The sequence below is a fragment of the Lissotriton vulgaris genome, chromosome 1_1 (genome assembly GCF_964263255.1).
Source record: "Lissotriton vulgaris chromosome 1_1, aLisVul1.2, whole genome shotgun sequence".
Classification (NCBI taxonomy): domain Eukaryota; kingdom Metazoa; phylum Chordata; class Amphibia; order Caudata; family Salamandridae; genus Lissotriton; species Lissotriton vulgaris.
Window position 1 is genome coordinate 173428451 of NC_141685.1, and position 12825 is coordinate 173441275.

The 12825-nt window shown below is 45.7% G+C and overlaps 1 pseudogene; it reads right to left on the reverse strand.

Moving 5' to 3' along the window:
- Positions 1-2690: 2690 nt before the first annotated feature.
- Positions 2691-4221, reverse strand: LOC147738048 (uncharacterized; annotated as a pseudogene).
- Between the last annotated feature and the right edge of the window lie 8604 nt (positions 4222-12825).

Consider the following 12825-nt stretch of genomic DNA (forward strand, 5'->3'; position numbering starts at 1 on the left):
TTCTAGGTTTGATTTTCTTTGGCATACATGCCAAGACAGGATGCAGTTCTTTCGAGTCACCTTTACACCTGATTGGGCAGCTCGTCCATGTTCTCATATAAACTGTGTCTGTTTTGTTTGATATTTTATATTCAGTTGCAGCTGTGGGCATCTTTACATCTTCGGGGTCTTATAGGCCCTGGAGGGAAGCCCACTGGACCAGCAGAGGCTATGGCCTTTACCCCCACATTAGGACAGTTCACCAAATTTTGTGAGCTCTACCACGGGTAGCAGCGATCTCTGTACCTTCAGTGGCGCTGCCATTCTAGCGGCTCTGCTGAAGGCACTGGACCTGCACCAAGTAGGCATCCCATTTTTGGTACCCGCTCTGCAAACTTTTTTGTTGGCAAGTAACAAATTCTCAGGGCAGTACTTAGTTTCCTTAAAACAAACACACAAATAATGAATTTCTTATATAAGGAAACATGCAAAAATACCTTCCCAAGAAATTCAAACTGAATTACAAGAGTAGAACAAAAAAAGCACTTATTTACTAACAAACCAATATATTATCCATTTATTTATATTTACACCGACACACCCACACATTTATACATATATATATGTGTGCATATATATTGTTTAAAGGCATATGTTGGTAAGAAGCACAGAAGGACATCAATTCTACAAAAACCGGTACATATTCTATAAAACAATACCAGAGCGATTAAAATGTGAGACATATGTGCAGAAACAATTATATTGTGAAACACCAGTCCATAGAACTTCTAAAGGCATGGCAAAGTAGTTTTTGTAATCAGCGAGCTCCCCATAGGTTAGAGGTATGGCAAGGGAACTGGACGGATAGTCCAAACAGGGCAATATATAGATGTGGCAAAATCCTTTTTCATGCCCCTAACTGGTTGTGTCTTGGGTGGCATCTCCTCTCGCAGATATTATTGGTGGATTTCAACTCCTGTTCCTTATGGGTCTTCTCAGGCCATGGACTGTGGCCGTTGGGTGGTATTTTCAAAAGAAATAATCTAGGTCATCATAGGGAGGATATGTAAGGTGAAAAACAGGACGGAATAAATGTGAGGATGACAATGTATGAAGTGTAAACAGACCTAGTATCTTCCAGTTCAAGGAGCTGCAGAAATACCCTCTCTGGGTGAAGATGAAAGTTTGAGGTTTCAATGATGAATTAATACGTTGGTGCTAACTCTTGCCACAATCGTGTTGGGACATATCTTTGTGTTGGAATAATTTGTGCGGATTCAGGTGCTTTGTTTAAGCAGGTGAGCAGACATAGGCAAATTGTCAGATATAAAAATGTATATTCCTTAATCGGGCAGCAATGGCAAGTGTAATTCTGTAATTACAATAACGGTGTCAATGCAAATTGATGTTTAACATGCGTGCCGCCTCATGACATTAGTGAAGGATCATGTGGATGTAGACCACGTTCATTAGAAAGGGTTATGGTGCTGCTGCACGCAGAAGTTACGTAGGAATTTACTTCAGTTAGGGGAAGTGCTAAGACAGAGCTTGAGCAGAGTAATCGATTATGAAAAATTATTATGTGAATTCTAGATCCTATATTTGGCTGTGACTTAAATGTGGGTTAATTAGCAAGGGCATACCGAATGAAAGAGTCACGAGGATTGAGATCCCTTTGTAACGATTACAAATATATAATGGCCAAATTGATGCAGAAGGAGCTTTCGCCCCGGATGAAGAGGTCACTGCGTTTTCCTACACTGGACTACCATAACTCCCCAGGCGATCTTGGGTAGGCAGAAAAAGTGAAGGTCATCACTTCCTACTGAGGGAAAGATGAATTCCATTTTCACCCAATGGCCCTGTCGAGCATGAACCAGCAGGTCAAAGGATTATGCCTGTGGAGCAGCTGAAGCTCCGCCTATGTACAGCCTGTGATTTCTCCAACTCTGAACAGAGTGAAAGAACCGCTAGTTTGGTGAGGCGAGCACTGCTGAAAAACTACGGTGCTCCATCTCCACCAAACACCAAATGACAACACTTGCGTCTTTGTGTGCATGTTATAGGGTAATATGACTGAAACCTCTAGAAATATATCGATGTTTATATGTTTCTCCTTTATGGCCATGTTTGGTCTTCTGGTAAAAGGCTATAAATTGGATTTGATGTTTTATTGGATTCTAATCTCTTTTCTTTACACAATTCCGTCTGGAGCACGATCCCACTGTGTGTTGGATACTGCAACGCTTCAATGTGTAAACTTTGCTGAAAAAATACTTCAGATAGTTCAGAATTCTCACCAAATTTAGAGGACCAGAGCCTTGATACAGAATAACTGCATTTGCCTCCAATGGCATACAGAACAACATTTTAAATCCTCTGCACTGTCTTTAAAGTAAAGGGTAGACATGGACCTAAATGTCACCAGTCAATGAACCTGAACTATATTCCAAAGAGCAACCTGAAATCTTGTGATATAAATCGGATAGTTTATGCCAGGAACAACTGAAAAACCCTACGGTGAAAAAAAAAACTTTTGGAATTCTCTGTATCCAAATCAGAATAATATAACTAATCTTACAATGCATAAAAAAGTGAAAACAAGCCTATTTAAAGAAGCTTTCCTAGCCACCCAGGAAACTTTTGAGATTATCTCCGAACAGTGTGTATTCTTTCATGCTGAATGAGATTGCCTATGTGATTGAAGCTTTTCAGGCACCGTTAAGGCTCTTCTCCAGTGTGCGTTTTCTCATGTCGAATAAGACTGGATTTGAGACTGAAACATTTCTGGCACTCAAGCAGTGATAAGGCTTTTCTTCAGTATGTGTTCTCTCATGTTGAGTGAGAATGCATTTGCGAGTGAAAGTTTTCTGGCACTCCAAGCACTGATATGGCTTTTGTCCAGTGTGTGTTTTCTCATGTCGAATGAAACTAATTTTGAGACTGAAGCTTTTCTGGCACTCCGAGCACTGATACAGTTTTTGCCCAGTGTGTAGTCTTTCATGTTGAGTTAGACTGCCTTTGTGACTGAAGCTTTTCCGGCACTCCGAGCACTGATAAGGCTTTTCTCCAGTGTGTGTTCTCTCATGTTGAGTGAGATTGAATTTATGACTAAAACTTTTCTGGCACTCCGAGCACTGATACAGTTTTTGCCCAGTGTGTAGTCTTTCATGTTGAGTTAGACTGCCTTTGTGACTGAAGCTTTTCTGGCACTCCAAGTACTAATCAGGCTTTTCTCCGGTGTGTGTGTTCTCTCATGTTGAGTGAGATTGAATTTATGACTGAAACTTTTCTGGCACTCCGAGCACTGATATGGCTTTTGTCCAGTGTGTGTTTTCTCATGTCGAATGAGACTAATTTTGAGACTGAAGCTTTTCTGGCACTCCGAGCACTGATACGGTTTTTGCCCAGTGTGTAGTCTTTCATGTTGAGTTAGTTTGGCTTTGCTAATGAAGCTTTTCTGGCACTCCGAGCACTGATAAGGCTTTTCTCCAGTGTGTGTTCTCTCATGTTGAGTGAGATTGAATTTATGACTGAAACTTTTCTGGCACTCTGAGCACTGATATGGCTTTTGTCCAGTGTGTGTTTTCTCATGTCGAATGAGACTAATTTTGAGACTGAAGCTTTTATGGCACTCCGAACCCTGATACAGTTTTTGCTCAGTGTGTATTCTTTCATGTTGAGTTAGATTGACTTTGATATTGAAGCTTTTCTGGCACTCCAAGCACTAATCAGGCTTTTCTCCGGTGTGTGTGTTCTCTCATGTTGAGTGAGATTGAATTTATGACTGAAACTTTTCTGGCACTCCGAGCACTGATACGGCTTTTCTCCAGTGTGTGTTTTCTCATGTCGTATGAGACTAATTTTTAGACTGAAGCTTTTCTGGCACTCTGAGCAATGATACGGTTTTTGCCCAGTGTGTATTCTTTCATGTTGAGTTAGATTGGCTTTGATATTGAAGCTTTTCTGGCACTTAAAGCACTGATAAGGCTTTTCTCCAGTGTGTGTTCTCTCATGTTGAGTGAGATTGAATTCATGACTGAAGCTTTTCTGGCACTCCGAGCACTGATACGGCTTTTCTCCAGTGTGTCTTCTCTCATGTTGAGTGAGATTGAATTCATGACTGAAGCTTTTCTGGCACTTAAAGCACTGATAAGGCTTTTCTCCAGTGTGTGTTCTCTCATGTTGAGTGACTTTGAATTTTTGAGTGAAACTTTTCTGGCATCTCATCTCAACAGGCATCTTTGCTTAGTCATCCTTCAAATCTTCCTGGAGCATTCCTATTGCACTTTGGACAACGTCTCTAACAGGTTACAGTCTCATACAGTCTCCAGGTGGGTTCTCATCGGCAGTTACTCATTTTGTGAGTCAAGCATTTCCCACATTAATTTAGGAGTTTTATAAAGCAGAGATAAGATGTTAGACTGGTGTTTAGTGTTTGCAAGTGCTTTTGGATACAAGTTATGGCAAGACAAGAAAACACTAAGGATTACCATTAGCAAAATAAACATTTCCTTTTAACTTTGCTTTTCCTTGCAAATGGTATTAAGCACTCTGGCTACTGAGACATGTTGTCCATTTCCATTTGTGAGACAATCAACATTTATGATTCATTTCTACCACAACAGTGTGATGTATTTCAAATGTTTGCCTAAGTTTTAAATTAGTTTGATAAATAGATATGTCGGCATAATCCTCTCTATATATTAGATATGGCATTGTGATTTTATTATTTTTTTTATAGTTTGAAATGTCTCAATAATGTCAGATTGCTTAAAACATTGAGTGGCAGGATTAGAACAGTATATTTGGACATTATCATAATGACAATAATTCAAGATAGCCTGAACAAAGTGGGTTTTAACGGGCTTCCGAAAACTGTACAGAGTATGTTGAGTTCAGATATACAGAGGCAGGGGAATACGTGGATATTGCAAGAAAGATCGTTTTAAACTAGGGTGGCATTAAAGTTTATTACTTCTAGCAGAGAGTATCTTTGGCTACTGAGTCCTATTTGAGTGTGTTCACTTTCTTGAAATCCAGGAAAGACATTTAACAAGGACTTTCGTTTACACTGTGTTTGTTCTCTCTTGTCTTTTAATAATCAGATGACTAAAGTTTGTTCCCTCACTTTCAAGTAGTTCTAACAATGCTGACATTTAAGCAAGGATATGTTTTAGCTCGTGGTCAGCTTCTCTAGGACCTTTCATCAGATTGCATTAACATCAATAGTTAACTTACTTTAATGAGCAGTGCATGGACCTCCTCTTATCTGCTTACATTTGTAAGTAATAAAATATCTTCTGGTAATGAAAATGTGTTTGCAATTAGTGCTTGCACTGGGCCTTCATTTGGGTTTGATTTACATTTAAGAAGTCATTCAATTCTGATAACTCACACTTTAACCCTTGTGAACTCTTGACTTTGAGGCTGTGTGAAGCATAATAAAATATTTGAATTAGAAAAATCAGCTTCAGGCTTAGTAGTTTTCTCGGTTCTCAGTTGACTGCCACACTTGCTTTTAAAGTTTTTGCAAACTTAGAACTTCGGGTCATTTTCACTTTCTCAAAACAATCATTCTTGTTCGTGGAGGTTTTGTTGTTTGGTATTAAGTCACTATTTTGATTTCACAGTCCATTCTTTGCCACCCTGTAGAATTAAATTGAAATAGTTAATAAAAGCAAATTGGCAAATAGAGATATTTATAAGCCGATTCAATTCATAGAGTTGTCATTTTTGCTTTGAGAGGAGTTTGTAGTGACACAGTGCGCAACAGGAGCAGGAGACCACTAGGACCAAAGCAGCAGGCACAAGGCGGCCACTGGTGCCCAGTTCCTGCAGTTGTTTAAGTAACGTCAGATCATGAATTGGCCTTTTCTGAGTGCAGGGGCCTTGCAATCCCCGGAGTACTCTGTACTACATTTGCATGGAAAATACAACATTTAGAGAAAAGGGAGAGGGTGCCGGGACAAGGATGAGGGGCTACATCTGTTTGTGTGGCTTTGCAGAGAAGAACAAGTTACTTACCTTCGGTAACGCTTTTTCTGGTAGATACAGTATCTGCATGTGGATTCCTCACCTTGTGAATATCCCCCTTGCGTCCGCAACATTCGGAAATTCTTTTGTAGCTTCGCGCCGACGTGGACGACGGCATAGAGGCACGGCATCGCACACGACTCCGGTGACGTCAGCGACACTACAATAGGCCCACGCCGGCGTGATTACGTCAGTTCTACCCTTTTTTCCGTGGCTTCGAGGGACACGGACGGACCAATCACAGTAGGAATATACACAGTATACACAGTACACAAATGTCAAGGTAACACACACAGTGTGAAACAAATGCAAATATATTACAGTAACTTTGGAATACAAGAGTGGACAACGGGGAGGCGGGTGGGTCAGTGAGGAATCCACAGGCAGATACTGTATCTACCAGGAAAAGCGTTACCGGAGGTAAGTAACTTGTTCTTCTGATAGATACATCTGCCAGTGGATTCCTCACCTTGTGAATAGAGTCCCACAGCAGTCCCCACTCCTGGAGGAGGGTGTCCACTCTCCTATACCAGAAAATCCTGGAGGACAGAGAGCGCAAAGTGACCCTCCCTCCTCACCTCGGCATCCAAGCAGTAATGCTTAGCGAAAGTGTGGAGGGAGGTCCAAGTTGCAGCTCTACAAATATCCTCTACAGGAACGCCCCTAGATAAAGCAGAAGTTGACGACTTAGCTCTAGTAGAGTGAGCTCTTATACCCTCTGGAGGTTCCTTACCGGCCAAAGAGTAGCAGATCTTTATACAGAGGATGATCCATCTTGAAAGAGTGCGCTTGTGCACCGCTCTTCCTTTCTTGCAGCCAGCAAATCCAACGAAGAGCTGGTCATCCTCTCTAGTCCTATCGAGATAAAAGCTCACCGCTCTCTTAGGGTCCAGACGGTGTAGTCTCTCCTCCTCTTTGGAAGGGTGAGGGGGAGGATAAAAGGTACGAAGGGTAATAGACTGTCCTAGATGGAAGGGAGTTACCACCTTAGGGAGGGAGTCACGCATAGCCGAATGAGTGACATCCACCACATCGTGTGGGAGGGAAAAGGAGTTCAGGTTGCCCCGTTCAATCTCCAGGCATGAAGGTGTAATGTCTGGAGGTGGGAGTGTAGAACCTGCCCCTCCATCTGTGAAAGGAGATCTGCCCTGAACGGGAGACGGAGCGGCGGGCGGGACGAGAGGTGGAGAAGATCCGTGTACCACACCCTTCTTGGCCAATCCGGGGCGACCAGAATAACTTGGGCCCGGTCTTGGTTAATCTTCCTCAAAACCCGAGGAATCAAAGGTAGGGGAGGAAACGCGTAAAGGAGTTGATTTCCCCAACTCAACTGAAACGTGTCCCCTACGGCTCCTTGCATCGGATACTGGAGACTGCAGAATGACGGGCAGTGAGCATTCTCGCGAGTGGCAAACAGGTCCACACGAGGAGTCCCCCACTTCTGAAAGACGTGACGAACCACTTCCGGGTGAAGCCTCCACTCGTGGTCGGCCGAGAACTGCCGACTGAGACTGTCTGCACGTACGTTCAGAACTCCGGCCAGATGATTCGCCAACAGACAAATCTGATAGTCCTGAACCCAGGACCAGAGGCGCAGAGACACTGCGACACCACTCCTCCCTGCTTGTTGACATACCACATCGCGGTGGTGTTATCCGTCAGGACCTGAACAGACCGACCGCGAAGGGAAGGGAGGAAGGCCTTGAGTGCCAAACGAATCGCCCGTAACTCTAGAAGGTTGATGTGAAGCAACCTTTCCTCTGGAGACCAAAGACCTTTGACCTCCAGATCCCCCAGATGAGCACCCCACCCTAGAGTGGATGCATCCGTAATCACTGTGGCCACCGGGGGAGGCAGATGAAAAGGCTTTCCCTGAGAAAGATTGCCTTCCATGCTCCACCAAGATAGATCCACCGCAGTTTCTCTGGAGATCCTCACAGACTCCCTGAGATCTCCGTTGTGTTGATACCACTGCCTGCAGAGGCACCACTGGAGCGCCCTCATGTGCCAGCGTGCATGGTTGACCAACAGAATGCAAGAAGCCATCAGACCGAGCAGGCGAAGGACCTTCAGGACTGGAACGACCGCTCCGTTGAAAAATAAAGGAATCATTTCCTGTATGTCGCGAATCCTTTGAGAAGGAGGGAATGCACGACATTCAGTTGTGTCCAGTACCGCACCTATGAACAGGATGCGCTGGGAGGGCACCAGGTGAGAGCTGGGTACATTTATTGAAAAACCCAACCGGTACAACAACTGAGTTGTCTCCTGCAGATGCTGGAGCACTTTCTCTGACTTCTCTGACGACTCTGACGACTCTGCCTTGATCAGCCAGTCGTCCAAATAGGGGAATACTGTAACCCCCGATCTTCTGAGATGTGTAGCCACCACCGCCATCACCTTGGTGAAGACTCGAGGTGCAGTAGTAATTCCAAAAGGAAGGACCGCAAACTGATAATGTTGCGATCCCACCGTAAAACGGAGATACTTCCAGTGTGACTTCAGGATTGGGATGTGAAAATACGCATCCTGCAAGTCGAGCGACACCATCCAGTCTTCTTCCAGCAGCGCCTGAAGAACCTGCACAAGGGTGAGCATCTTGAACTTCTCTTGTTTCAGATAAAGATTCAAGATCCTGAGATCCAGGATTGGACGAAGTCTGCCATCCTTCTTGGGAATCAGGAAATACCGGGAGTAGCATCCCTGACCCCTTTCCTACTCTGGAACCACCTCTATCGCACCCTTTCTTAATAGTGTCTGCACTTCCTCCTGCAGAAGTAAGAGGTGTTCCTCCGTGCAAAAACCTTGGCAAGAAGGGTAATTGGGAGGAAATTTCCGAAACGGAAGAGCATACCCATTTTCTACGAGATTGAGAACCCAAAGAACTGATGTAACCGATTCCCAATCCCGTAGAAAGTGGGTAAGCCGGCCACCCACCGGACCCACATGATCCTGAATGGCGGATCTAGGGCTGCTTTTCTGAGGCTGGGGGGTTGGAAGAGGTGGAGGAGGAGGAGGCCTGACGACCTCTAGGACGAGCTCTTTGTTTACCCTTGTACGACTTGTACAAGGGATTCTGCTGCTGCTGCTGCTGCTGACCTTGCCGATAGGAGCGAAAGGAAGAGCGTCCAAATCATCTAAACCTTCTGGTAGAAGAACCCCTGGTCTGAAGCCCTAAAGATTTGGCAGTAGTCCTACTGTCCTTAAATCTTTCCAAGGCAGCATCAGCTTTTTTACCAAAGAGTCCAGCACCATCAAACGGCAGATCTAACAAACCAGCCTGAACATCTGCTGAAAAGTTCGAAGATTTCAGCCAAGCTGATCTTCTTGTGGCAACCGCAGTACCCATGATGCGTGCCACCGAATCCGCAGTGTCCAGTCCACTTTGTATTACCTGACGAGCCGCTGCCTGTGCATCCGTTAACACCTCTTCAAAATCCTTCCTGCTGTCATCAGGGATCTTAGGTGCCAGAAGACGCAGTGTGTCCATGAGAGCATGTGCATATCTCCCCATAAGGCAAGTGGCATTGGTTGACTTTAATGCCATACTCGCAGAAGAAAAGGTCTTTTTAGCAACCTGATCTTGTTTCTTCGCATCTTTATCCCCAGGCACTTGAGGAAATGCACTCATAGTCTTTTTGGATCAGTCTGCCTGGATTACTAAACTTTCAGGTGAAGGATGAGAAGTCAAAAAAGCAGGGTCTTCAGGAGCAACCCTGTACCTTCTTGCCACACTCCTGGAAATTGCTGGTGCTGTAAGTGGCTTTTTCCAAACTTCCATAATAGGCTCCGTTAAAGCTTCATTAAAGGGGAGTAACGGTTCCACCACAGAACTGGGTGAATGCAGAACCTCAGTTAGTAGATGGGACTTAAATTCTACTGTTGGTAGAGTCAAATTCAAAAGTTCCGCTGCCTTCCTCATGACCAAGTGATAAGGCTGAACGTCTTTTGAAGGGGCATCAGACACAGAAGGTAACTCCCACTCTGGAGAAAACTCCAGGCCACTAGCCTCCGCCAGTTTATCGAAACAGTCATCCTCAAGCTCACCTTCTTCCATTTCAGCTTGAGCTTCTGTATATCTCTGTTCTTCTATGAGGCGCTGAGTCTACCTCCTGCACCTTTCCTTCATACGCCACGCCGTCGGATCCATCAACGACTCCGACGGAGCCGGAACCGACGTCGGTATCGAATCCGATGGCATAGTGGCTTGGTCTCGAGGTCGACTCGGAGCAGACGACGTCGGTATCGGCGTCGACGACCTCGGCAGAGCCGGGTATTGCCACGGCGGTGTCTGAGCCGGCATGAATTGGCTTGGTAGTTTAGTCTGCCCTGTTCCCATGATGCACTGGGCCAGGGACAGACTGATTTGCATATAGCCAGGTTCTTAGCTGGGATGGGGCAGTGAGATAAATAACGGTGATGGATCAAGCCCTGATCTTTGGACTGGGTAAGAGTGGTCTGCTTAATTCAGACACTCTGTTCATCACCACCCCCTTTTCTGAATCGATTTTGGCCACTATAGGTGTGGCAGGGTATACTCAGACATGAGTCCCTTTCTCACTGCTCCATCAGGATTCAAGCAAGCCGGGCCGAAGACGGCTGAAATGCCAGAAACCGGTCCCCGGTACCTTGTCTCCTTTCTGGTGAAGAATTGGCTTGGTAGTTTAGTCTGCCCTGTTCCCATGATGCACTGGGCCAGGGACAGACTGATTTGCATATAGCCAGGTTCTGAGCTGGGATGGGGCAGTGAGATAAATAACGGTGATGGATCAAGCCCTGATCTTTGGACTGGGTAAGAGTGGTCTGCTTAATTCAGACACTCTGTTCATCACCACCCCCTTTTCTGAATCGATTTTGGCCACTATAGGTGTGGCAGGGTATACTCAGACATGAGTCCCTTTCTCACTGCTCCATCAGGATTCAAGCAAGCCGGGCCGAAGACGGCTGAAATGCCAGAAACCGGTCCCCGGTAGCTTGTCTCCTTTCTGGTGAAGAATTGGCTTGGTAGTTTAGTCTGCCCTGTTCCCATGATGCACTGGGCCAGGGACAGACTGATTTGCATATAGCCAGGTTCTGAGCTGGGATGGGGCAGTGAGATAAATAACGGTGATGGATCAAGCCCTGATCTTTGGACTGGGTAAGAGTGGTCTGCTTAATTCAGACACTCTGTTCATCACCACCCCCTTTTCTGAATCGATTTTGGCCACTATAGGTGTGGCAGGGTATACTCAGACATGAGTCCCTTTCTCACTGCTCCATCAGGATTCAAGCAAGCCGGGCCGAAGACGGCTGAAATGCCAGAAACCGGTCCCCGGTAGCTTGTCTCCTTTCTGGTGAAGAATTGGCTTGGTAGTTTAGTCTGCCCTGTTCCCATGATGCACTGGGCCAGGGACAGACTGATTTGCATATAGCCAGGTTCTGAGCTGGGATGGGGCAGTGAGATAAATAACGGTGATGGATCAAGCCCTGATCTTTGGACTGGGTAAGAGTGGTCTGCTTAATTCAGACACTCTGTTCATCAGCACCCCCTTTTCTGAATCGATTTTGGCCACTATAGGTGTGGCAGGGTATACTCAGACATGAGTCCCTTTCTCACTGCTCCATCAGGATTCAAGCAAGCCGGGCCGAAGACGGCTGAAATGCCAGAAACCGGTCCCCGGTAGCTTGTCTCCTTTCTAGTGAAGAATTGGCTTGGTACTTTAGTCTGCCCTGTTCCCATGATGCACTGGGCCAGGGACAGACTGATTTGCATATAGCCAGGTTCTGAGCTGGGATGGGGCAGTGAGATAAATAACGGTGATGGATCAAGCCCTGATCTTTGGACTGGGTAAGAGTGGTCTGCTTAATTCAGACACTCTGTTCATCACCACCCCCTTTTCTGAATCGATTTTGGCCACTATAGGTGTGGCAGGGTATACTCAGACATGAGTCCCTTTCTCACTGCTCCATCAGGATTCAAGCAAGCTGGGCCGAAGATGGCTGAAATGCCAGAAACCGGTCCCCGGTAGCTTGTCTCCTTTCTGGTGAAGAATTGGCTTGGTAGTTTAGTCTGCCCTGTTCCATTGATGCACTGGGCCAGGGACAGACTGATTTGCATATAGCCAGGTTCTGAGCTGGGATGGGGCAGTGAGATAAATAACGGTGATGGATCAAGCCCTGATCTTTGGACTGGGTAAGAGTGGTCTGCTTAATTCAGACACTCTGTTCATCATCACCCCCTTTTCTGAATCGATTTTGGTCACTATAGGTGTGGCAGGGTATACTCAGACATGAGTCCCTTTCTCACTGCTCCATCAGGATTCAAGCAAGCTGGGCCGAAGATGGCTGAAATGCCAGAAACCGGTCCCCGGTAGCTTGTCTCCTTTCTGGTGAAGAATTGGCTTGGTAGTTTAGTCTGCCCTGTTCCCATGATGCACTGGGCCAGGGACAGACTGATTTGCATATAGCCAGGTTCTGAGCTGGGATGGGGCAGTGAGATAAATAACGGTGATGGATCAAGCCCTGATCTTTGGACTGGGTAAGAGTGGTCTGCTTAATTCAGACACTCTGTTCATCACCACCCCCTTTTCTGAATCGATTTTGGCCACTATAGGTGTGGCAGGGTATACTCAGACATGAGTCCCTTTCTCACTGCTCCATCAGGATTCAAGCAAGCCGGGCCGAAGACGGCTGAAATGCCAGAAACCGGTCCCCGGTAGCTTGTCTCCTTTCTGGTGAAGAATTGGCTTGGTAGTTTAGTCTGCCCTGTTCCCATGATGCACTGGGCCAGGGACAGACTGATTTGCATATAGCCAGGTTCTGAGCTGGGAC